The following is a 14,421-nucleotide window of genomic DNA, read 5'->3' as shown; positions in this document are numbered from 1 at the left end:
TATTTCATATTTGTGATTGCTTTCTTCAATTTATGTTATTGATGCTTTCAATTGGTTGTTTGGATTTTATTATCTCTTATTGCTTTTCTATGTTTTTATGTTGTTCCTTCCAAGTGTTTGATAAAATGCTTGGGAGGATTTTAAGTTAGATTTTTATATTCTTGGCCTTGGTTGAGTAATTGGAGACTTTTGAGTTATCAAACTCTTTTGTTGATTGATAATTGAAAGTTGCTAATTGACTTGAATTCCACTAACTCTAGTCTTTCCTTGGGAGTTAACTAGGACTTGAGGATTCATATTGATTTATCCACTTGACTTACCTTCATAGTTAGAGGTTGACTAAGTGGGAGCAATGGATAATTGATGTCACAATTGAGGAAGATAATGAGGATAGGACTTCTAGTTCTCATACATTGCCAAGAGCTTTATTAGCTATTAGTTCAATTCTTGCAATTTACTTTCCTTGTTCCTTAATTCAAAAACCCAAAAAGATATTTTCCCATAACCAATAATAACTACACTTCCCTGCAATTTCTTTAGACACGACCCGAGGTTTGAATACTTTGGTTATTAATTTTATTGGTTTGATTTAGTGACAAATAAGTTTTTGTATGAAAGGATTCTTTGTTGGTTTAGAAACTTTACTAGCAATGAGAATTTACTAAGCGTGGGCGACGCGTACGCGTCGATTGCGTTTCCACAACTCCTGGTACAAAAAACAGAGAGTTGCGCTAGAATTGTGCGGGAGGGGTGCCTGATAAACCCCGATTTCGTGATTTATCTTATGCTTATTTTGGGGGATTTCGTCACCTTTTTCCACATTTATTCAATGAAATAGCATGGTTTTATGATTCTCCCTTGATTTTTGCTTAAGTGTAAAAACATGCTTTTTAGGCCCTAAATTGGTAATTTTGATTCACTTTAATTTCATTCGATGCCTTGATGTGTTTGTTGAGTAATTTCAGGTTCATAAGGCAAGTATTGGATGGAAGAAGTGAGTAGAAAAGCATACAAAGGGGAGAATGCATGAAGAAACAAAGATTGGGAGTGCATCAAAGGACACGCACATGTACAAGGCGGACACGCGCAAAAGTGATCTCGCTCATGGACGTGCACGCGTACCTGCCGCTTCCACGCGGATGGAGAAATTGTTAATCGACGCAGACGCGCACATGGCGCGCACGCGCCAATACTCTTACATGGCCCACTTGAAGGCAAAATGCTGGGGGCGATTTCTGAGCTGCCCAGGCCCAAGTCCAACTTGTTTCTGAGTGTATTTCATGTAGAATTGATGCCAGGGCATTTTGGCCAGTTTCACTGACCTTTTCTTTACTGTTTTAGGGTAGTTTCATGCATCTTCTTAGTAAATAAGCATGTTTTGGGTAGATATTCACTTACATCTTGATTCAAGCAAACATTGTGAACTTTACATGATTTCATGAGAATTTTGCGTGAATTGAATGACAAATTGGACAATGCATGATCTCATGACTTAGAATAGAGCTTTGATGCACTTTAATTGCTTGATTTCAGGACAAAGGAAGCAAGGAAGAACCACGTTAGTAGCCACGTTAGTCTAATTAACGTGACCACTAACGTGGAATGGGAGCTAGCTTGCAACGTTAATGAGAAAAGTGATTGCCAATAACGCCTCCGAAAGCCATTGTAGCCCACGTTAGTTGCCACGTTAATTACATTAACATGGAAGCTAATGTGGAGGAGAAGGGAAGATCCAATGTTAGTGGTAAAAGTGAATGCCACTAACGTTGGATAAAGAGCACACTTGGCCACGTTAAGGTTCACGTTAACTACATTAACATGAACTCTAACGTGGAGGAAACAAGGAATTGCCAACGTTAGTGACATTCTCCTTTATCACTAACGTTGGATTGAGCCACTATTGCCCACGTTAGTTGCCACGTTAATTACACTAACGTGGAAGCTAACGTGAACTCTAACGTGGGGAAAAGGGGCAATAAGCAACGTTATTGGAAAATGTGAATGCCAATAACGTTTACGAAGCACCAAGGGGCAACGTTAGTGCCACTAACGTTGAAGTTAACGTAGACCATTTTTTGGCTTGGAACGTTAGTGAAAAAGGTGATGATCACTAACGTTCTCAAACCCACATTTTCACTTAACGTTAATGCCACTAACGTCCTAACTAACGTCCATGCCTAACTCACTTTTTCTGCAAGCAAAGCTGAGCCCACTGAAGACTGTAACTGCTTCAACTAAAGATCCAAAGGCCCATATCCAAGACTTGAAGAGCCAACTAGAAGATCAGAAGAGTAGTATATATAGGAGTAGTTTTGAACTAGTAAGAGAGCTTTTGGGCAATTGGGAGAACTACACTATGTATTTTACTTTCTCTGTAACTTCTATTTTTATTTTGAAAATGTACTTTTCATTTATGATTTCCATTTCCAGAGCCATGAACAACTAAACCCATTTCATTGGGTTAGGGAGCTCTGTTGTAATTTGATGGATCAATTATAGTTTTCATTTTTCTTCTTCTTTCTTTTCTCTTGATTTTACTAGAAAGCTTTCAATCTTCATCCTAGTGGGTAGTTGTCTTGAAAAAGAAGCTATTCATACTTGGATCTCTTCGGAACCTTGGAAGAGGAATGAAGAGATCATGCTAGAAATGCTTTCTCATGTTGGACTAAATTGGGGTTTGGATGGATATGGTGACATATAATCTTACCAACACTTTGATTTGGGAATACATGTGGTATAATCAGTGACCATACTTCATCTCTTCTCATGAGCAATTAGACCAAGGAATTGGCTATTGATCAAGATTTGAGAGATTGGGTTGCCAAGGAATTGGAATCCAATCACTTAAGATTGCCAAGGAGATCAATGAATGCATTGATTGAGGAAGAGATGAAAATGAACTTGATCCAGAGAATACAACATCTCCTGAGCCCAATGAATCCCCCATTTCTGATCTTACCCATTCTCTTTACTTTCTACCATTTAGTTTTATGTTCATTTCCCCAAATCCCCATTTAAGATTCTGCAATTTACTTTCCGCCATTTACATTTTGCTCTTTACTTCTAGCATTTACATTTTGATGCAGGGCATTTTGGCCAGTTTCACTGACATTTTCTTTACTGTTTTTAGGATAGTTTCATGCATTTCCTTAGAAAATAAGCTAGTTTTAGGTAGATATTCACTTACATCTTGATTCAAGCATACATTGTGCACTTTACATGATTTCATGAGAATTTTGTATGAGTTTAATGACAAATTAGATGTTATATTTCCCATGACTTGGACTAGAACTTTGATGCACTCTATTGCTTGATTTCAGGACAAAGAAACCAATGAAGAACCACGTTAGTAGCCACGTTAATCTAATTAACGTAACTCCTAACGTGGAATGGGAGTAACTTGCAAAGTTAATGAGAAAAGTAATCGCCAATAACGCTCTCGAAGCCATCATTGCCCACGTTAAGAGTCACATTAACTAAGTTAACGTGAACTCTAACGTGGAGGAAAGAAAATAAAGCCAACGTTAGTGACACTTACCTTTGTCACTAACGTTGGACCAAGCTCATGAGTGGCCATGTTAAGAGCCACGTTAACTTAGTTAACGTGGGCTCTAATGTTAAGAAGTAAAGGGGAAGCCAACATTAGTGACATTCAACTTTGTCACTAACGTTGGCCAAGTCACAAAGAGCCACGTTAACTCCCACATTAACCTAGTTAACGTGGAAGCTAACGTGAAGAAAGTAGGTGATCGACAACGTTAGTGACACCAAACATTGTCACTAACGTTGGGATTAACCCACACAAGCCCCAATAAGCCACGTTAACTCCCACGTTAACCTAGTTAACGTGGAAGCTAATGTGAAGAAGGAAGGTGATCGCCAACGTTAGTGACACCTAACATTGTGACTAACGTTGGAAGGAGCCCACACAAGCCACTATGAGCCACGTTAACTCCCACGTTAACTTAGTTAACGTGGAAACTAACGTGGATAAGGGAATGATGAGCCAACGTTAGTGACACTCAACTTTGTCACTAACGTTGGAGATGGCTAGCATGGCCACGTTAGAAGCCACATTAACCTAGTTAACGTGGACTCTAACGTGAGAAATAGGGGCACATTGGAACGTTAGTGACAAAGGTAAGTGTCACTAACGTTCTCGAAGGTTGGCAAGCCTACGTTAAAAGAGCCACGTTAACTAAGTTAACGTGGACTCTAACGTAAGGAAGGGGGAGACTTCTCAACGTTACTGGAAAAGGTAAGTCCCAGTAACGTGTGCGAAAGGCATAGAGGCAACGTTAGTGGCAACATTTGTGCCACTAACGTTGAAGTTAACGTGGCTCTTACTTTGGTGAGGAACGTTAGTGAAAAAGGTGATTGTCACTAATGTTTTCGAACCCACATTTTCACTTAACGTTAACACCCCTAATGTCCTGAGCTAAAGTCCCTTCTCACTTCACACTTTCTCTCTGCAAGTAAAACTAAGCCCAATGAAGAAGATAATTGCTTCAAACTCAAGATCCAAAGGCCCATACCTAAGACTTGAAGAGCCAACTAGAAGATCAGAAGAGTAGTATATATAGGAGTAGCTTTGAATTAAAATGGGAGTTGGAAAATATAAGGAGCCTCTTGGCATAGAATTACTCTCTGTATTTTACTTTCTCTGCACTTCTAGTTTCATCATGTATTCTCCATCTTTTCTTTCATTTTTCAGAGCTATGAACAACTAAACCCCATTCATTGGATTAGGGAGCTCTGTTGTAATTTGATGGATCAATACTAGTTTTCATTATTCTTCTTCTATCTTTTCTCTTGATTTTACTTGAAAGCTTTCGATCTTCATCCAATTGGGTAGTTATCTTGGAAAAGAAGCTATTCAAACTTGGATCTCTTTTGAACCTTGAAAGAGGAATGAAGAGATCATGCTAGAAATGCTTTCTCATGCTGGACCAAATTGGGTTTGGATGGATATGTGACTATAATCCTCTCAACACTTGATTTGGGAAATGCATGTGGTATAATCAGTGACCATACTTCATCTCTTCTCATGAGCAATTGACCAAGGAATTTGCTATTGATCAAGATTTGAGAGATTGAATTACAAGGAATTGTAATTCGATCACTTAAGATTGCCAAGGAGATCAATGAGTGCATTGATTGAGGAAGAGATGAAAATGAAATTGATCCGGAAAATACAACATCTCCTGAGCCCAATGAACTCCCCATTTCTGATCTTACCCATTCTCTTTAATTTCTGTCATTTACTGTTATGAGCAATTACCCCATTCCCATTTAAGATTCTACAATTTACTTTCCGTCATCTACATTCAGCTCTTTAATTCTAGCATTTACTTTTCTGTTATTTACTTTCCCACCATTTAATTTTCTGCAATTCTCAACTCAAATTCTGATTCGCTCAACAAGAACATTCCTCTAATTAAAGTTGCTTGATCAATCAATCCCTGTGGGATTCGACCTCACTCTATTGTGAGTTTTTACTTGACGACAAATTCGGTACACTTGCCGAAGGAAATTTGTTATGCGACAAGTTTTTCGTGCATCACATTTCCTGTTATTTACTTTCCCGCCATTTACGTTTCTGCAAATATCAACTCAATTTCTGCTTAGCTCAACTAGAATATTCTTCTGATTAAAGTGCTTGACCAATCAATCCATGTGGTTTTCGACCTCACTCTATTGTGAGTTTTTACTTGACGACAATTCGGTATACTTACTGAGAGAAATTTGTTTAGAGACAAGTTTCCATGCATCAACAATTGAAGTCCAAGCAAGAGGGGAGCAATTAGTTTAGCCAACATGAGCCTTTAGTTAGTTTTCTAGAGAGAGAAGCTCCCTCTTCTCTCTAGAATTAGGTTAGGATTAGGTTAGATTATCTTAAATTCAAGTTCAATTACTTGATCTTATCTTGTTTCTTTTATAGTTTCTCATTCCTACATCTTGGTTTTCTTAATTGTGATGTTAATTTCTCGTTTTGTTCTCTTTTGTGATGATGAACTCATGTTGGATTTGATTTGTTTTTAATGCAATTTAGTGTTGATGTTCTTTTTATTGATGAATTGAGTTGTGATCTTATTTTTCTTGCACTTAATAGTTATTAGATTTTATTATTCATGCAATTTATGATGCTTACTTTTATTGCACTCTATGTGTTTGATGAAATGCTCTCTTTAATTTTTGAGTAGTTTTGTCAACTCTTGGCCTAAGCCAAGGGAATTGGGTAATCTTAAGTCATTGGATATGATTGATTTGGTGATTTGAGAACCCATGGTGATCAATTTGATACCCATTGACGCTAACCCACTATTAAGTTAATTAGTAGGTAGGTTAGGACTTAAGGGTGGATGTGATCAAATCTATTTGACGTACTTCAAGCTTAGGAGTAAACGTTACGTACTTAAAGCTTTTGGGAAGTAGACTTATTCCCCTTCCCTCTCTTTTGTTTTTTTTTAAATTTCCTCTTTTAATTGCATTGCTTTACTCTATTTTCCTTCTTTTTAGTTGTATTTTGATTTTGTTGTTTATGTTTTATTTTTGTTTCTTCCCCTTATTTTTTTTTACATTCTTCCATGGGTGTTGAACTTCATTATATTTCCTGCATTGGTAGGTTATTTTGATATTTCTTGGCTTATTTGTGTATGTGGTGTTGTTTTGATGATTGGTATTTCATTTTGGGTATTACATCTTTGAATTTTTCTTCAACTTGCTTATTGTTTGGAAGTTGCACACCAAGTGTTTGTTGAAAAGCACCAATGACATTTTAGTTCATTTTGACATTATGCTTTCAATTTAGTGCTTCCTTCTCATTACACTTGCTCTTCTTCATGTCCATTGAGCCTATTATGCTTCATCTTTACCATCTATGTGCTCACCACCTATAACTTGCTTCTTTGTACCATATTGCAAGATTTGTGATTCCACTTTCTCTAACCCCACTTCATCCCATTTGCATGCTTCGTTGTCTTGGAGTTAGCCTAGGTGAATGGTTTTCTTGTGCTTAGTATCTTTCTTGCATGTGTTACTTAGTGTTGTTATTGATGCTTGAGCCCATTCTTCTCATGTTTTACACTTGCATGCTTCTCTCACTCTTGTATCTCATGCTAGTGATATGCCCCATGATTAAATTGTTGTGTTGCTTACATGTTACAGCTGTCATGTCTTCAAGACGCTTTATCCCCTTTGTGGCATTATTTCTCACTTGCATGTTGTTAATTAAGTGTTGTCTCTTTGAGTTTAATATTTTCTCTTTTTCTTCCTTTTCAGGATGGCCACCAAAAAGGGTAAGGAAAAAGCTCCGAAAAAGCTGCCAACAAAGAAGGCACCTTAAAGGTCGACTACCAAAGCGAATCTTGTACCAAAAGTTAAGCCACCTCTAAGAGGGTGAAAAGGGTCATTCATATGAGGAAGAGAAGGGCAACCCTACGAAGGACTCCGCAAGGTTCACCAATCGCTTTTTTGAGCTTATGTTCCCCAATTTGGTTAAAAGGAATTACCACTCTGAACATCTCCTCGGTCCTCTAGAGCACCTTGTTCAGTTTGTGGTGCCGCACATTGAGCAGCGACAATGGGGATTTCTCAATCGGAGACCGTAGGAAGCTAATCTTTTTTGGGTGGTGGAGTTCTACTCCAACTATCACTCACCTTCTCTTCAATCAATTTTTGTGAGCCGGAAGCAAGTTCCCATATAGGAGGAAGCCATTCAGCAGATACTTAAGGTTTTGCCAGTGCCAGATGGGATGGTTGGTTACCAAGAAGTCCTACTACAACGCAGCAGACTCGGTTTTGATTGGGATTCTATCCTTAGGGTCATTGCCGAACCAGGGGAACAATGGACCCAAGGGAGAGCCAAGGCCTGACCTAAGTGTATTTTGGCACAAGCGCTTACTGTGGAGGCTAGAATGTGGGCCCAAATCATGTCCCACTACATACTTTCAAGCACTCATGAGTCCTCCATCACAACGGACTTGGCACTTCTTATCTGGTGCATCCTCACTGAGAGGCCTATCAACATTTCTTACCTCATCCGGCAAGCAATGGGCTGCGTTCATACTAAGGGTAACCTCCCATTTCCGGCCTTGGTAACGGATTTGATTGCAGCCGCTGGAGTTCCCCAAGAGGGTAAAGACGTGAAGGAGACAATTTCGGCAAAGGACAACATCGTCCTGAGTGGAAAGTATCTCAAGCCTCCTGCGGGAACCGCAAACCTTGACATAGCTATTCCTTTTGACATTCCAACCACCTCATCGGCACCACAGAAATCATCCCACCAACTGCTTGTTGAGCTCACTCAAAAGGTAGACCGATATGAGTAAGGGAACAAATGGCGCTATGCTTACTTGAAGAAGCTCTTGGGTTGTGCTAACCCACCTATGGAGGAGCAGGACACTTCAGCATCCACTTCGGAACAAAGTGAAGCGAGCACTCAAGAGACGGATAGTGGAAGTGCCAACCCCAATCCCATCTTGTGCATTACCGATAGCACGGAGGATTGTGCAAATTTCTAAGTGTGGGGAGTGATAAACCCATATTTCATGAGTTATTTTGTGCTTAGTTTGAGTGATTTATTCAATCCTTCACCCACTTATTCATATTAATTGCATGGTTTTACTTTCCCTTCCTTATTATGTGATGTATGTGAAAAACATCTTTCCTAAGCTTTAAAATTAATTATTTTAATTACCTTTACTTCCATTCGATGCCGTGATTGGTGTGTTGAGTAGTTTCAGATTTTCTAAGGCAGAATGATTTAAAAGATGGAAAAGGAAACGTACAAAAATGGAAGGAAAGTGCGAAACAGAGTTTTGAAGAAACTGGCATCCACGCGATCGCATGGACGATGCGATCGCGTGCCAGGCGCGAAGAAGCAGTGACGCGGCCGCATGACTGACGCGGCCACGCGACTTGAGCATAGCGCATACGACGCGGACGCGTGACTGACGCGACCGCGTGACCCACGCGGACGCGTGACAGAGGCCACGCATCAGAATTTACAGAATACGCCCCCAGCAATTTCTGAAGCCCTTTTGGCCCAAATCCAGGTGCAGAACACACAGACTTGAGGCTATAAAGTGGGGGAATGCATCCATTCAAAGGGAGCTCGCCAATTTTCACTTTCCATGATTTAGATTTAGTTTGAGAGAGGTTCTCTCCTCTCTCTCTTAGGATTAGGATTAGGATTTAGGACTTCTCTTAGTTTGTAAGAGTAACTCTCGATCTAGGTTTAGTATTTACTTTAATTTATGTTTCTATGTTACTTTTACTTTAATGCTTTTATTCGTATCTATAAATGTTGCCAACTTGACTTATGAACCCTTTTCATGTTATTATTTGAATTAATGATTATTTGAGGTATTTCAGTTATTGATTGTTTTCTCTTTAATTTGTGTTACCATTGCTTTCCATCTAAGGACATTTTTATTCCAGCAATTTTACTTTTTCCCCTTTTGGTCCTGGTTAAGAAATCAGTAACTCAACATCATCAAACTCAACATAACTGATAATCGCTATCTTGCTAATTGAACTGAACTTCAATAATCCCAACATTTTCTTAGGAATTAACTAGGATTCGAAGGTCAAACTAATTAGTCCCTTGACTTTCCTTTGCTTTAGTAAAGGTTAACTAAGTGGAATTTAGATTCAACTTTCATTATTGTTGAGAGAGATAATTAAGTTGGACTTCCAATTTCTTTCACCTTGCCAGAAGTTTGCTTTATAGTATTTATTTATTTTAATTGCCATTTATTTTACTTGTCATTCAAATCACTTGCTTCTCACCTTCTAAACCCTGATTACAACCTTTATAGCCAATAATAAGAACATACTTCCTTGCAGTTCCTTGAGAAGACGACCCGAGGTTTGAATACTCGGTTAACAATTTTTAAAGGGGTTTGTTACTTGTGACACCCAAAACGTTTGTAAGAAAGGTTGATTGCTTAGTTTAGTAACTATACTTACAACGAGAATTTACTATAACCTCTAAACCATCAATCTTCAGTTCTTCAAAATGGCTCCGTTGCCGGGGAACTGCTAACGTGTGCCTTATTATTGGTTATTGTAAATATTTTTCTTTTGCTTGTTTATTTATTTTTGTTTTTCCTTTTTATCTTTATTTGCTACCATGAACTCTCACCCCTCTCGCTTTGAGTTTGGTTCTAACTTTTTTGAAGGAAATAGAAGTTACAGCAGGAATATGCATCAAGGTCAGACTAATCAAGGATGGATGGAGCCAAGAAGATCTAATCAACCCTTTAGGCAGCAACACCCTCCGAGATATCCTGGACAAAGACCATTCTACCGTGCATACCCAGCTGAAAGATATGGTGGACAACCTTGCAACTACCAACAAGCCCCACACCCCGTGCATATAAACCATCCTTTCAACATAACCTCGAACCACCACACTCACAAGCTTCTCTTCACCATTCGCCACCATATGATCCTTCCTTACCCCAGTACTAATCCAATCACTCCCAATCACCACCACTTTCCTATGTATCATGCCCAAGTCCGGCAACCCGAGAAGCAGAGGTTCGCCTAAAGGAAACAGTAAATAAATTTCAAACAACCATTCGACAACTAGAGCAAACAATAATTCAATGGGTTTCTAGGCGCTCAAATACACAAGGATCAGCCACAGCCCCATGTGAACAATCTAATGAAGAGCGTAGCATAAAGGAGATACCAGAAACTCCAGTGGACAAGACAGAGAATGAATTCTTACTAGAACAAGTAGAAGAAGCTGTCATTGTTCAAGAAGAAGAGTTGGTTGAAGATCTAGGAGATGCTGAACCTCCATGGGAATCCAGAACTGAGGAGAACTCCGTCAAGGACGCTACAGTTGATGCTAAGGAGGATATTGTACAATCTCCAAGGCAAGTTGTTTATGAAGAATTAGAAGAAATAACCCAGGACACAAATTCCCTTAATGATGATAGTCACAAGTCTAGCTCTCTCAGTAATGAACTTGCATCCGCAAGTTTATTCTCTGAGATTGAAGAATCTTCCCCAGATGAATCAAAGATGATGCAGAGGTAGATTTCTCTCAACCTCCAATCTATGACTCGAGTGATGAGGAAGACATAGAAGACTTTGACCAGGGTGATACTACATTTGAAGACTCTTGCAAGGAAGTGGAGAAATTCACAGAAGAACCCAAGGGAGTAGAACTTAAAGAACCACCGGAAACACCTATCCCAAGGCCATTACCACCTAATACAAGCTTCAAGTGGGTACAATCCTTAACCTATAACTTTACTTATTCACTTGAATATGGTTTGCTTGAAACAGATGGCCAGCTTAGAGCTCTTTGCGGCTTTAAGAGTAAGAGGGAAATGGCTCGTACTCAGAGTTGGTGCACAAGGTTCAATAAGGTTCCACGCTTCACCTCGAAGTACACGGATTGGTATCATGCTCAATTGCATGGATCACGGAGAACGTTTGGTCACCATGGTGAGATTCTACTTTTTAAACTGCCCGGATGGAAACATGTAGATCAAGACGGAGGCGGATTTAAAAACAAGGCTTGGGATCCTGGAGTTTATTCTGACGTTTGTCACCCCGGGAGTCTAACAATCTATTTGAAGCTGCTCAGAAGCTTTACATGCCTAGTATGGGACCCCGGAGGCTATTGGCATTCCAAGAACTGGTGGAGATTTTTGGACGAATTTAAACATAAGCCGCCATAGCAGGAAGCTCCTCCAATGTCCAACTTAAGGACTTTAACTAAAAGTGCTAGGTGGGAGACAACCCACCATGGTATGGTCGCTTCTTTTTCAATTTATTTCCTGTTAATTGCTTTTATTTTTATTTTACTTTATTAAACCTGGAATCATGCATAGCATTCATATTAATCATTGCATTATGCATTTATCTTACATATAAAAGAAAAAAAAAGGGGATGCGTGACACGACCGCATCACCCATGCGATCGCGTCAAATGGCGAACTACACTTCCCACGCGACCGCGTCATCCACGCGGCCGCGTGACCTGGAGATCGGCGTAAATATCCAACGTCCAGAAAGTTAGGCTGGAATCGTGTGGCCCTTATGCGTTTGGCACAAATTGGCCCACGCGATCGCATGCCCCATGCGATCGCGTCACTTGCACAAAACCAATCCCACCCGACCGCGTGAGCGACGTGATCGCGTCGCATGGATTGCACAACACCCTAGGACGAGACAGAGAGTTGCGCTAAAATGACGCTGGAGTCGTGCATCTAGCACAAATTCCAGCGACGCGATCGCGTCACTCCCTCTCCTACCCCTCTCACGCGATCGCGCGACCTACGAGATCGCATCACCCCCATTTTCACCCCACCACGCGACCGCGTGCCCCACGTGGCCGCATGGATTCCAATTTAAACCCCCCCAGATCACGCGAACCCTATTCTCGCGCCACCCCTCTGAACCCCAACCCTTTCTTCCCCCCCATCCAAACCCCAGCCACCACCGCACCACCACCCAACCACCATCTCCGACCCCTGCCGACGCCGTCAACTGCCCAGACACCGCCGCCGTACCACCCTCACCCCTTCACTCTTCCTCTTTCTCCTTCTTCCTCTTTCTCCCTCCCTCTCCGCCACTGACCTCCGCCACTGCCCACCTCACACCACCGCACCCAACCCAGCCGCGCCCCCTCCGCCACCCACACGCAACCCCTCCCTTCCTCTATCAATTACCCTAAACCCTATCCCCATTACCCCCTTCTCCACTGCCCCCTCAGCCGCCGCCGTGCCCCTCCACCGCGCCGGACGCCGCCGCAGCCACCACCCAGCCACTTTCTTACCCCGTTCTACTCCTCACGCCCACCAGGTTCCGATGAACGCCGCCTTTCTGTCCTTCGCAGTTATTTTACGATTTTTTTTCTATTTCTGTTCATAATTAGGATAGATAGATATGCACGCTGTAGTGGATTTTTAGGTTGTTAGGTAGCTTAGGCTATGGTTAGTGGATCTAGGTCTGTTTACTTGCACTGTTCATGCTTCGGTTTTATCAAAACTGCAATTCTGCTATTCCTGTGACCTTGTTCATATGCTGTGATTTCCTGCATTTGCTGCTTGTTACTCTGAATTTTCCTGTTTTTATTAATTATAGGTAACTGCAGCAAGTTTTTTTTAATTCATATGAACTGCCTTGTTTGCTGTTTATTTTCTAGGACAATCAAATTTTAGCCGGAATGCTGCCCAAATTTTTGTGAATTGCTTTCATTCATGTTTTGGTTTGGCAATCTGAACTCTGTTGTCCTCTGCCTTAACCAAACCGTTTCATGAATGCTAAGGCAGACTTTCTTATCCTCTTTGATCTCCTGGTTTATAAACTGCATTTGTGATATTCTGATTCCAGTTCTTACTTTCTTTATATCTCTTTGAATCAACATCACCCTGTTTTCCTTGTTCGGTTGTGAGTTATTTCTAGTCATAATTGTGAATCCTTGTTATATGGAATATTTTCTTTATGCCACTTACCTTAACCCACATTTTACTGACTCACTAATTTTAATTTAATAACTTCTTTTTCAAATTCTAACCATACTAACCTTTTAAAATCTCTTTTCTGATTTTTCACTTTCCTCTAACTTTCTAACCATGGCATAATGACAATTTTTCTATTCAACTTGAATTCTGATACATTTTGGATTGTAAATTCTTCCTTTCCAAATTTTAAACTACTAAACAATCCTTAATGCACATTTACTTGACCCATTTACCTCATTCTAATTCTCCTTTGCCGCTTTGAGTTTTCTTTGTTTAATTGCCTATTTGCTTCCCTATTTTATCCATATCCTGGTTTTCCATTTTTCAGGATGTCTGCCTCACAGAGAAAAGAAAAAGGCAAGGCTATTGGCAAGCACAAGAGAAGAGATTCCTCCCAGTCCATCATTGACCTAATGCATGATTCCTCATGGCGGGAGAAGAACTTTACACAACAGAAAAAAGCTGACCAGCTGCTCCCTGCAAATGATCCAATAAAATTTGCAAACCGGTACTGTGAGCTGAAGTATACGACATTTGCAAACTCCAGGAATCTATACCTGGAGAGAACTCTGAGGATTCCAGAAGCACTCCAGCAGTACACCACTGAGCAAATCAAGCAAAGAGGCTGGTTCTTTCTGGAAAGAGCCATCAGAGGAAGAGGAGGATGAGCACGAGGAGGCGACTCACTTCCAGGAGGAGACCCATCCACAGGCAGGCACAGAGCAGGCTGCACCACATCAGGAGGTTACGCATCAGATCAAGGCTGCAGAACCGGAGATCCCGATCCAGTCAGCACCGCCTCTACAGCAGCCAGACTCTCAACCCACCACCACCACAGAGCCTCCAGCTACCATCCCTACCAGTGATGACACCCCTTCACACCCGGCTTGACTGAGCATCAGGGATGATGCTTCATTTTAAGTGTGGGGAG

Source organism: Arachis ipaensis, chromosome B2 (genome assembly GCF_059453495.1).
Source record: "Arachis ipaensis isolate K30076 ecotype BB chromosome B2, ASM5945349v1, whole genome shotgun sequence".
Lineage (NCBI taxonomy): Eukaryota > Viridiplantae > Streptophyta > Magnoliopsida > Fabales > Fabaceae > Arachis > Arachis ipaensis.
This window is presented reverse-complemented; position numbering follows the sequence as displayed.